The sequence below is a fragment of the Chionomys nivalis genome, chromosome 15 (assembly GCF_950005125.1).
Source record: "Chionomys nivalis chromosome 15, mChiNiv1.1, whole genome shotgun sequence".
Classification (NCBI taxonomy): Eukaryota; Metazoa; Chordata; class Mammalia; order Rodentia; family Cricetidae; genus Chionomys; species Chionomys nivalis.
The window spans coordinates 42,218,659-42,229,409 of record NC_080100.1 but is presented as its reverse complement, the minus strand read 5'-3'; positions in this window follow the sequence as shown (position 1 = coordinate 42,229,409).

Genomic DNA, 10,751 nt, shown 5'->3' with positions numbered 1-10,751 from the left:
ATTAATGGAAAAGAGGCTATGAAAAAGAGCAAGGAGGGCTATATGGGAGGGTTTAAAGGTAGGAACGGGAAGGGAAATTATTTAATCATTTTATAATCTCATAAAGGAAAGATAACAATATAACAAAAATTTTATACAATTAAAAAATTAAGGTGGAGATAGAGGAAGACATCTGAACTTGACCTCTAACCTCCACGTGTGCCTTCACATACACTACACACACGTGTCTTGTTCTTGTTAGATATTTGTTTTTTATAAAGAATAATATAGTGTCTAAATCTAGTAAGTCAAGACGTTGGGGCATTTTCAATAACTATTGACTTAGAGGGTCAGTCAAGACCCACCACCCATCCTGACTTTGAGATCATGGTTTCAGTTGGGTAGGCTCACGAGACCCTGAAGAACTCATAAGTAAACCCATGTCAGAATCACCATGCAGGAAATCATCAGAGAAGAAGTTCTGTCCTGATCATGTGGGGGTTTGTAAGCTTGAAACTAAGCCTCAGACTATGGGAAGCAGATGAAATCCCGAGTGAATATGTATTATTGACATAGCCATATCAAGGATCCCAAGGATGCTTCAGAATCAGACTCATGGGAATGGCAAAGCCTTCCCCTGGTCTAAGTACGAATGCTGAGGAACAGATGACCTTTAGCTAAAACTGCTGTGTGCAGAATGCATCAACCACAGCTTCTTCCTCCTGACGACTGTAGCCCCAAAATCCTTTGCTACAGAGATACCCCTATATTCTATCCTATACCTACCACCAGAAATTAGCTAAGCCAGCCGGGCGGTGGTGGCGCACGCCTTTAATCCCAGCACTCGGGAGGCAGAGGCAGGCGGATCTCTGTGAGTTCGAGACCAGCCTGATCTACAAGAGCTAGTTCCAGGACAGGCTCCAAAACCACAGAGAAACCCTGTCTCGAAAAACAAAAAAAAAAAGAAAAAAAAGAAAGAAAAAAAAAAGAAATTAGCTAAGCCACCCATAGGCTGAATTTCTGGGTTGCTGCTCATGTGTCTCCTTCAGAGTCCACAGCCCACCTGATCCCAGCTTTTCTGTGTGTGTGTGTGTGTGTGTGTGTGTGTGTGTGTGTGTGTGTCATTTCTTGGTTGCCTGTCATGAAGGTCCCAGCAACACACTTTGCTGAGCTATCTGTGATTTGAATTTTCTCCATAGAACCCTTGTATCGTTAGGAAGGAAACGAATTCTTAACCCTGTTATGTTCACTGACTGGGGACCTAGGAATTAAACCAGCAAAAGAGAAGACAACATTTACACACATCCCCTGGAAACCACAAGAAAACGTATCTCAAAGAAGCTGTTAGAATCCAGTGCTTACACACCATCTTAACAAGGGGCAGAGGTTCGGCTCTCAAGAGACCGGAAATAGTGGGAAATGCCCAAGAACTGCACGGAAGAAACAAATGAAAGACAAATAAAATGGCTAATTTAATTTGTGAGCTTGACTGGGTCAGTGGGTGACCAGATAATTGGTTGAACGTTATTTCTGGCTGTGTCTTTGAGGATGAGAAGAGCATTTGAACTGCGCCTTACCCTAGTCTCTGAGGCTGTGACAGAGCATCTGGAACGGAGGGACTCATGAGGAAGCACAGCCAATTCCAGTCACGGTTGTAAGGGCTGGGAAGTTCAAGACTCCGTAGCCACATCTAGTAAGGCCCTTTTGCAGCTGATAATTCTCTGTGGAGTCCCCAAAATCATGTGGAGAGTCGTATGATAAGGAGAATGCAGGCAGAAACAGAGCTAAACTGGCTTTATAGGGAACCATTAACCCTGAATGAACAAATCCTTCCACAAAGGCAGGCAGAGTCCTCATAACCTAACTGCCTCTTAAAGTCCCCTGTGGTCTCGTGTCTTAGCACATCACAAAGAGGATTGCATTTAAGGCTGAGTTTGGGTGGGACACTCAAACCCCAGCAAACCAGTAGATGGAGCAAAGCAAAGCATTCTTCCCAATGAAGAAGCGACAGGGGTAGGAAAGGCCCTTGATAGAAGCCATCTGAGAGCTGGTAGCTCAGGCCCCAAGGTGACGCATCACTGTGGTGGCTGGATTGTGCTACCGTGTGATGGTCCAAAGTCAAGATCCCAGACATCAGGGGAGCAGCAGCCAGGAACAAAGCAAGGAAAGATCTGCACAAGACCAAGCCAGTTAAAAATTGCAGAATGGATGGGGTGGGGTCTCCCACAGCCCCACCCCTAGCTGAGGATCTCTTGGCAGTCGGTGGCTACCGTGGGAAAGGGAATCACTTTCTATTAGGAGTGTGGCCACTGGTAGCTCCCTATGCCCCATGTACATCTGGCCAGCCCTAATTAGACTTGGTGGATAAATAAATAGGGCATGAAGTTGGGAGGAAAATAGATGAAGGGTGGACATGATCAAGATACATTGTATCCGTGGATGACGTTTTCTTTCAAAATTGTTTAAAAGTTTTAAAGACACATATAAAAACAAAACAAACCCAGCCGGATAAAAATAGGTATGACGCTGCCCAGGTACAACTGGGGCAGGGAAACAGGGTGCAGCCAACAGTGACGACAGAGGTGGGAGGTGGATCCCACCCACCTGACCGGAAACATTCAGAAGGCTTGGTGTTCTTCGCTTCCAGGCCTGACAACCCTCTGGTTGGTCCCATTTTACACCTTATCTATATGCGCACCCATTCAACCAATCAGGGTCCACTTCGCTCTCTATATGCTAACAGATGAATTCCAGAGACACAGCCTCATCAGAGAACTCCTCTGAAAAGGAAGAATATCTTCGAGACTTAACAGAAACAGCCTCGCTAGAGGCTTATATGACTCACACAGGCCCTACTCCATCCACTGCTGCGGGAACTGCAACCATAGTCAAAGGGACTCATTTCTGCCACAGCCTTCAAGAGCCCACAGTTCATCTGCAAAGGGAAATTTATTCCTGTAGCTATCTATATCCAGCCTCCAGGACCCTCTGCTTCAGAGATCTGCAACTCCAGACTTCCAGACTTGCTTCTCTGAGACCTGCACGAGCTGTAACACTTCTCCAGGATGTAACACTCCTAACAGCTCGCAGTTAGCATCCCGCTGCTGGTGAGAATTCAGACCTCATTGTTCCATTTGTCACTCCTGCCTTGTGACCTATTTCTTCCCTTTTAAAGTTATTAATCCCAAGTTAATTAAGTTCCTCTCATATATGCACCCTTTGCTTTCAGCCCACTTGAAGAGCAAAGCAAGAACTCAGCTGGATACAGGAGACTGGTCTCTACTGGCCGTCTTGGAAGGACACTGTGCGATCTGCTGATGATATAAAAAGAACACAGCAGAGGAGGAAACAATTTGCTCCCTGCCTGGATCCTTGAACTGTACAATTATTTCTTGCCCTTGGCTTGGACTTACAGCACCAGCACTCAAATTCTCAGGTCATCAAGTTTAGACTGGAACTTAGAACACCATTCTCCTGGTTTCCAGACCTCTGGAGCCGGGTGGGAGTCAAAGCCGCAGCTTCCTTGGGTCTCCATCTTCCAGGTCATGAATCTTCATGGCTTCTATAACCACATCGATTCATTCTTCTCAGTATAGTGAGGTTTATTTTCATGAGATCTATTTGTGAATAAAGCGCTAATGTCTCTTCTCATCCAAGAAGCCTCTCTTACAAGGAACTTAAACAGGGCTCGTCTTCTGCAAGGCTCTGCTCTGAGGCAGATACAGGAATCAAGCAACAGCCCTTCCCACATCTGCTGATTCTCAAATGCCTGCAACCCAAAATAATCCCCATGTTATGGTAACAGTTTCTGACCCAGACGGGTCATGTCCAAATTTCATGGACTCTTTTATTTTAAAATTAGAAAGAAATAAAAGGGAAAAAAAAGAAATCAGGACAGAAAAAAAGTAATGGCTATACTGAAATATTTTTCTTATAACTCGTGAGTTTCAGAAAAAATAAATTACATTTACAGCACCCAAAATCAATCATGATTTACACATGTATGTGCATGTGTGTGTGTGCACATGTGTATGTATTATAGTTTTCTTTCTGTTGATGTGATAAAATCCTCTGATCCAAAGTGATTTAGGAAAGGAAAGAGGTTATGTCAGCTTACACTTCCGGGTCACAGTCCTTCACTGAGTGAAGTCAAGGCAGAAACTCAAGCAGTAGCTAAAATAGAAACCATGGAGGACACTGCTTACAGACCTACTCACTGGCTCATGCTCAGCTACCTTTCTACAGCCCAGACATACACACCTACCAAGAGACAGTGTCTCTCACAGTGGGCTGGGTCCTCATACATCAATCATCAAGACAATCTCTCACAGACATGGCCACAAGCCAATCTGATCAGGGCAGTTCTCCAATTGAGGTTTCATCTTCTTAGGTGACATTGTAAAAACTAACTAGAAAACTCCATCTCTTGTCAACTAGACACACAAATATATCACTGTTAATAACCTCTCTTCTTGATTGTCCATAAGATCTCATGTTAATATTATACTACAAAATACAGCATTATATTAAAGTCCTACAGTCTTTAATAATTGTACACTTTAAGTGGGAGTACTCAGAGCACATAAACAATTAGATCAAAACAAAACCAAAGTCCAGTAATGTAAATCAATGATCTATAGCCAGGGGTCTGGCATCTTGGACTCACTCATGATCTTCTGGGCTCCCAAAGGACTGAGCAGCCTGATGTCTCATGGGCTTGAGCCAACTCCACTGCACACCTGTTGTTGTCCTTGGCAGACATGGCATTCTGCCATCTCCACCATGCTGGAGTTCCCACTGGAACTCTGTACCTTCACCATCAGCCTGCCCAGGCATCTCTACAGGGACTCTGACCTTGCCACACATGCTGGGTCTCAGCCTCTCCTCCATGACTCCTCAATCTTGTATCTCTCGTGTCTTCAAAACCAATACCATATGAAAAACTCTTACTGCCAAGTTCTGCTTCTACGTGCTGGCCTCGAGGAAACGCATTCCTAGTATCAGAATATTTCTCTTAAGTGATGCCCATTTCTTATCATTACAGCTGATTCTTCATCCCCAGCTAACCAACAACCACAGATTTGTAACCTAAAATACTAACAAACAACCCTGCTAGAGTCTTTGTTTCCCTCTGAAATTTAACAAGCCAGAACTTCAATGTCTGCATTTCTTTTAATGTTCGTATCTTCTAAGCTTTCATTGGACAGCCCATTAAGCTCTGAGCACTCAATGGCTTTTCCAGTTCAAAGTTCCAAGCACTTCCACGAAACAAATATGGCTAATCCTATCGTAACACTATACTCTCAGTAGCAATTTCTGCTCAATGTGTGTGTGTGTGTGTGTGTGTGTGTGTGTGTGTGTAAAATCTGTGTATGGAGGTCAGAGGTCAATGTTAGGTGTCTTCCTCAATTACCCTCCACCTCTTTTTCTAAGCCAGGGTATTTTGCTAAACTTGGAGTTCATCACCTATTTAGACTGACTGGCCAGTGAGTGCTCCAGGAATCTACCTGGCTACACCTACCCCCAAAGCTAGGATTACAGACCCTTGCTATGCACCCAGCTTTTTCCATGAATGCTAGGAATCTGAATTCAGGTCTTCATGCTTGCATGGCAAGCCCTTTTCCAACTAAGCCACCTCCCCAATCCCTCACTGAATGATTTTTAACAAACAACATAGGTGGGAAAGACCTAAATTGCATTCCACACTCTCTTGGTAGGATTTCATGTTCGAGGTAAGCCATCCTCTACCTGCTGTGAGCCTGCTCTAAACAGACATTCAGAGTTGTAAGCAATTTGCCATGGTTTTTACTTAGTATTGTATAAGTGCCTCAAAAATTCCAAAAACATTGAAGAGAGACTTGCAAAAAAGAAGAAAGCCTGGGAAGGAAAAAAAAAATGTATGTCCCTGGGGAAGGGGAGGGTTTTACAAGACACAGGACAATCACTTGCCAACCACGTTAACAGCCAGGGATTTGCGGGGAATGTTTTAGACATTTCGCACCCTAAAATCAGAGCCTTTCAGTCACATGTAGGCATTTTTACTATGTTTCAGCTCCTGTTTTCAGAAATTGCTTAGAGATTTGGGGGCTGTTGATGTGTAACACATTGTAATTTTTCCCGCTTCCAGTAATAAGAAATGGGCTCCAATAACCCCTATCACGCAGAACATCTGATTCTTAGGAACAAATTACTGGTGTTAAGTGGGAGGTACCTGCATTTTAGAAACTGGACTGGAAATGACAGAAAATGTTCTGACTCTTTAGGAACTTAGCATCCCTTCAGTAAACACTCATCCTGCTACAGAGAATCACCCCTGTGCTAGGTGGGGTAGACTACAGTGCAACCGCAATATCCCTGTCTGGAAAGATCCTATCCAGTGAGCTAAGAGATTCCCAAGCCTAATTTCAATTGCAAGCAATTGCCAACCTTCATGCCAACTTTAGAACTCAACCTGAGAAATCTCTATCATTTTAGGAATGAGTAAATCTTAATGAAATTGGAAATTTCAAAGGCTTCCTGAGAGTTTGGTCCTTACCTTGAGCAATTTAAACCACTCCACAGTTTAGTTTAGAAACTGGATGTAGCCGGGCGGTGGTGGCGCACGCCTTTAATCCCAGCACTCGGGAGGCAGAGGCAGGCGGATCTCTGTGAGTTCGAGACCAGCCTGGTCTACAAGAGCTAGTTCCAGGATAGGCTCCAAAACCACAGAGAAACCCTGTCTCGAAAAACCAAAAAAAAAAAAAAAAAAAAAAAAAAAAAAAAAAAGAAACTGGATGTAGACAAAAAAAATTTAGAGGGGGCTGTGATTGCCTGAGCTTTCCTTGTTATCTCCTGTCCAACACAAAGCTAATTTAGTTGTCAAGCACCTCACTCCATTGGCCTCCCTAACGAAAGGCAAAAGCCGCTCCCATCCTGCCTGCCGTGGAGTGAACCGAATTGGTCTGCAAGTCTGCAGCTAGACAGGCACAGAGCCCCAGAGCTTGAAATATAAATGTTCCCATCTCTCAGCTCACCAACCACCACCTCTCTTGGAGCTCAGGCAGGTCCATTCACCCTGCTGGGTTTAATTTCAAAATCTGCACAACCAATGAAAAATGGGAGGGATTTGCTCGCCCAGCTAAGCAGTTTCTCGGCAGTCTCTGGCGGCTGTGCTCACTGGCTGGTCTTATACTAACATTCGCCTCACACTTCTTATCCCGACACGTATTCCAGAGACACTTCCCAGCGGCCTGCGGAGACCTATCTATGGTTCTGAGGCGCTGTGTGAGCACCAAGTCCCACAGGGAGGATTCTCTTTCTCTAGTCGGGCATTTGCCAATGAGCTGCGATCTCACATTCCAGCCTGCTTGTCTCTCCTTTCTCTACTGAAATCAGATCATCTTTTTGTCTTCCAACTGCAATTACATATTGAACAGTAAACATCACAGCGCTATAACACGCATGATCCTGAGCTTCTTCTGCATTGGGATAGAGAGAGGGTGTGATTGAACTGAAAAGCAGCACCACTGGGAAAACAAGAGGAAGACTCCTTAGGAAATGTCCTCATTGTTACTTTTAGCTTGATGTTCGCATCTCTAACACACCTTGACTGTTGACTGTGCACGCCTATACACACACAAATACCCAAATACACATGTAAACACACACTCACAAACACAAGGTGCAAGAAACGTTTTTGAGATCTTTAGTCTTTGATCTTATTCTTTTCAGCAAGTGAACTCTAGCCTCCCTAGTCAAATAAATATCAAACGAGCAGGGCTTCCCTCTTCTTCTGCTGATGCTAAATACAGGCACCAGGATGAGTAAACAGTGGGAATCCCAAGCAGCTCACACGGGACTCGGGAGAATAGGAGCTTCCAAATGGAGGCTCCAGTTAACAGCAGCGTTCTCAGAATCTCATCTTTAAATTGTGATTCCAAAGGGGAAATCCCTCTGGCCCAGCCAGCACATACAATCAATTCTCCACGTTATTTATGTAAAAATCTGTCCTGCTGAATATTCTGGAGGTAGAAGTGACAGCTTCAAAATGAGATTTGCCAAAGCACCCCCTCCCTGCTTTGTCCCCAAATGGGAAGACTCAGCAGAACTTCCTCCTCGGGTCTCTCAATTTATTCTTCATCAGAAGTCAACGGGAAAGGAGTCAAACTGAACAAGATTCTCTGCTGGACAAGCCACTAACTGAATCCCAGCTCAAGGAAAATGAGAGAGGGGCTTGAACCAGAGCGTGTGGGCAAACATAATACCTCAGACTGAGGAGGCCAGGCCACAGAAGATGGGGGGCGGGGGGTGGAGAAAGTGGGCCTAATGAAGTATCCAGGCTGCAGGGCCTGAGAGACAGCAATGATCTTCTAAACAAAGGCTCCTGGGTGACATTACCTGCCACGGCACACGCAGCATGCGTGTCAAGCACAGTAAAGTGAGCGCATGAGCTTGCTTTTGAAAATGAGGAGAGTCCTGAGGTTTTATTTTACATGACTTCTGTGGGGTTAACCAGATACGCCCTTCTCTGCAGCTCTGTGCACATTCCCAGAGGGGCGCAGAACAAGTGTAAAAAGTAAGGCATCCTCTACAGACATGTGCTCCCCCCAACCTCCGCTTACCTATGTTCTTCTAGCCTTGCATGTGTATGTCTGGGGTGTACATGCATGTGTGCGTACATGTTTGCATGTGTGCATGTGCATACACATGGGTGTGGGTGTAGAGGGTTACTGTCAGGTGTCTCCCGCAACTGCTCACCACCATAATTACTGAGATAAGGTCTCTTGCTGAGCCCAGACCCCACTAATTGGACGAGTCAACTTTCCCTGAGTTTCTCCATCTCCGAGTCCCCAAAACTGGATTTATAGGTGGGCTGCCACACCTGCCCTGCTTTTGTGTCATGTTGGGGCTCTGGATTCCAGTCCGTATACTTGATGGCAAACACTTTATCCATTAAACCATATCCCCGGGCTCCTTAAAGTAGGGGGAGGGGAAGAGGAGAGAGGGATGGACCTGTAAGGAGTTGAGGGGAGTGGGGCATGAATATGATCAAAAGACATTGCATGAAATTCTCAAAAAATAAATTAAAATATTACAGTTTTGAAGAACTTTTAAACATGGAACACAACATTTTCAGTTGTAACTGGGCCCTGTAAATCATGTGACTGGCCCCTCTTCCTTACCGAGACAGAGGCAGTGTACCCCTTTTCTGAGTCCTACATCCTGAACTGGTAAATACAAATGCCCTTCTGCTATCCCTGTCTGCGGGCATACTAAACATTCTAGGTGTAAAAAAAAAAAAAAAAAAAAAAAAAAGAGAGAAGAGGAAGAAGAAGGGGGATTAACTGGTTTTTTGGGATGATTGGTATTTGTGAATTACTGTTTATAGAAAATTGTACTGGTACTGTTTCTTGTATACTGATATGTTGAATATTAAATGTGAGTGTTCCTACCTCTATTTTTGTATGAGTATGCTTATAACTTTGTCTATATTGTATTGATACTTCTACCATATTACATTGTACATTTCTACCTCTGATACTATGACATTGTTTACAGTTAAAGATCATTGTCTTCATATATTACACAGTTGTTTATTCTTTTAGTCTTCAAAGTTAGATAGGTATTGAGAATTATATGTTTGTCATATTTATTTTTAAGTTTATCAGGTCTTTTAGTTACATAGAGATTATATTTAGTATAGATAGTATGATCTTCAGCCTCTTCGAAGAGCTGTAAAAAATGGCCTTTAATCTAACCTAAAATTTCTATGCCAAAGAGACACAATTACTCCTGGCAACACCACTCTACTCCCGAGAGAACGTTGAGCACCAAAGACACTCCACTGGGAGTTTGTCTTCTTGGCAGAACTGGCCTTTGGGTTAAGAAAAGCCCATACCTCAACTTCTGACAAAGATACAGAATATCCCTAAGTGGATAAAACAGGATTGTCTTATCTTGCCAAGACAGGGTAGGATAGTCCTAAGAAAGTTCCTTGCCTTTAATAATGGTATGCCAGTTATGTTAGGCCTTAGCCAAAGTTGGTTGACTCAACATTGCAAACGAGACTTTGGGTGATTGCCCAGGTAGTCAGTTGTCTCTGTCAATTGTTACACATTTTGGATATCTCTCGATTGTTAAGTAATCTTTATTCCCTTCTCAAATCTTTGACGAAGTTAAAGATTATATAATTGTAGTTACTCTCTATGTTATTTAGACTCCTTGAGATAAAATGTTTAACAAAAGTTTTGTTCTCAATATTGTTTGTTATATTTATTATTTGTTATTATTGTATATAGTTGTATTTGGTTTGGTTCTATCTTATTTAGACAAAAGGGGGAGATGTAGGGACATAGCCCCACCCATTGGGGGCGTGTTCGCCTCGGGCTAATGTTTACGGATAAATCTGCCGGGCGTGAGCCCAGCAGCCCTTTTTTGTCTTTTGCTCCGCCGCGGGAACCTGTGGTCCTGTAAGTCTATTTCCTTATTAAAGCTGTATATATCTATATAATCTGTCTACATTCATTTGCTCCGCCACATAGGTGCGCCTCTGCAATCTTCAGACATGTTTATTCACAGGGCATTTTGCAGCTTCCCCAAGTTGGCGAGGGGGTGGGGTTGGAGGGTGGGAACGGGACACTAGCTCATCCCTCTCCTTCTAGAGGGAAGGCTTCCACCCCATGAAAGTCATTTCCAGAATTCAGCAATGTTCCCTGGGAAATACCATATCTGCTGTCAGTTCACCAAGTTCTTACTGAGTACCTACTATATACCTAGATTTCAGCCGGGCTGCC